The 2,421-nt window shown below is 37.6% G+C and overlaps 1 pseudogene; it reads left to right on the top strand.

Annotated features, from left to right (window-relative positions):
* Positions 1-683: 683 nt before the first annotated feature.
* Positions 684-1,607, top strand: LOC114042130 (annotated as a pseudogene).
* The last annotated feature ends 814 nt before the right edge of the window (positions 1,608-2,421 follow it).

Below are 2,421 nucleotides of genomic sequence, written 5' to 3'. Positions count from 1 at the left end.
ATACAATGGAAATGGATTTACAAAATGGAATAGAAACCAGAATTTTACAACATGTTGTTTTTAAGAGATGCACTTGAAAGAGAAAGACACAGAGTTAAAAAAAAAAGGAGAGAGCAGAATCTATTAATTGAAGTAAAAAAAGGCAGGAGTAGTAATCATGATCTCTGACAAAGGAAAAGCAGAAATAGTCTCAATAAAAACAGACAGGGAAACCACATGTTGACAAAAGTAGCATATCAATAAAGTCATATAATTTTTTTATACAATATGGCTAATATGGAAGCGTTTTGCATGATTTCACACATATAATTGTTATCATATTACTTGACTTCTCAGTGATTCATATGGAGAGATGTCAGAAATTGATGAAAATAATACAGAAAGCAAGAGGACCTAATGGAAGATGAAATTGTTAATACAGATTAATTCCAGATTTAGTTTTAAGGGATCTGATTGTGCTGTGAGTTTATGGGGAAGCTGTAGTGTTCTGTACTTTACTCTTGTGTTCCCATTGTGAAAGTTAGTCCACAGTTTGGGTGACAATAGTTTTAAATCAACCATACACATTTATCAAATCTCTTCTCACTTAAGTGTTATTTCCAATCATATTCATACAATTTGTTTAAGATTTGAAAGTCCAATCCAAGAACCTCCTGTCTGATCCAGAAAACCCTCTCAGCTCAATGGCCATTAGTAAGCACTCACAGGTGACAGAGTTCATCCTGCAGAGCTTCTCTGAAAACCCCAAACTCTGGATTCCATTGTTTGGCTGTTTCCTCTCCTTGTATATGGTGGCCCTCACAGGCAATGTCCTGATCATCACACTCAACTCAAGGTTCCACAGCCCCATGTAGTTTCTTCTGTCCAACACGTCCACAATGGACATTGTCTGTACCTCCTCCATTCTGCCCAAAGTGCTGGAGGGGCTGCTCTCAGAGAAGAACACCATTTCCTGTGGGGGCTGCATGGCCCAACTCTTCTTCTTTACTTGGTCTGCATCATCAGAACTGCTTCTTTTCACAGTCATGGCTTATGACTGTTATGTGGCCATCTGCCACCCCCTGCATTACAACACTATGATGAACAAGACACTCTGCAGTGCATTGACAGCTGGCGTGTGGCTCATCTGTGCCTTCAATTCCTCTATACATACTGGTCTGATGACATGACTGTCCTTCTGTGGACCCAATGTAATTACTCATTTCTTCTGTGAGATCCCTCCTCTCTTGTTGCTCTCCTGTACTTCTACTTATATTAACAGTGTCATGACTGTCTTAGCAGATGCCTTCTATGGTTTTATAAATTTTCTTCTGACTTTGGTGTTCTATGGGTTCATTATCTCTAGCATCTTGAAAATTCAGACATCAGAGGGAAAGAAGAGAGCATTCTCTACCTGTTCATCCCATCTTATTGTGGTGTCTATGTATTACACAGCTGTTTTCTATGCCTATATAAGTCCTATTTGTAGCTATAATCCAGAGAGGAGTAAACTGACTGGTGTGCTGTACACTATGCTGAGCCCAACTTTGAATCCTCTGATCTATACCCTAAGGAACAAGGAGGTCAAAATCACCTTTGGGAAGCTCTTCCCATTCCTTAGAAATTAAGTAGTGATTCTCAAGTCTTTTCCTACTGGGTAGAGGTATGGTATAAGCTTTTTTGTGCCCGTAGTTGAAAAAATTCAACTTTTGAAAATGATCTGCATTGGCAATGCACTTTGATGCTTACCATGATCTTATCTATTTGGAGTTACAAGGCTCAGATTTATGGGGTTATCAATATTCTTTTAAGCATTATTTCAATTTGAAACAGGTGCTACCAGCTTCATATTGTTACTTTGGTTATAACTCTATTACTGAATATTTTCCCCTTTTCAAGATGAAGTGAAAGAACTAAGTATATTTTCAGGCTATATTTAACTTTTCTTCTAATTATTTATATAAAATCTATATCTGTTTCTCTCTCTGTCTCTGTCTGTCTGTCTGTCTGTCTGTCTCTGTCTCTCTCTCTCTCTCTCTCTCTTTCTCTCTCTGTCTCTCTCTCTGTCTCTCTATCACTCTCTTATCATCTGTCCAAAAAGAAGTCAGACAAACTTGACAGAGACTTGATTTTACCTTGGAGTCAAAAAACCTAGGTTTAATTCTAATCTTTTATGTACACAGACTCTTCAGCTTATAATAAGCCCCCTAGTCTTTTAGTACTCCAGACAATCCTTTAAAACTAAATTTCAGAGTAAGCCTTGATCTGCCTTGATGAAGGTAATTTCCTCCCTGAAAGTTCCCTATACTAATGAAACTGTAGTACCAGCTCCAAGTTGTTGATGGGTAGGCATGGCCATTACCATAATTTTACCTAAACTAATTTATATAATTCAATGCCATCCCAATTAAATTTCTAAGAATTATGTTACTGAATTAGAAA

Source organism: Vombatus ursinus, unplaced genomic scaffold (genome assembly GCF_900497805.2).
Source record: "Vombatus ursinus unplaced genomic scaffold, bare-nosed wombat genome assembly UNPS02014264.1, whole genome shotgun sequence".
Taxonomy (NCBI): domain Eukaryota; kingdom Metazoa; phylum Chordata; class Mammalia; order Diprotodontia; family Vombatidae; genus Vombatus; species Vombatus ursinus.
Note: the sequence above shows the minus strand (reverse complement) of the source record. Positions and strands in the feature narration are given on the sequence as shown.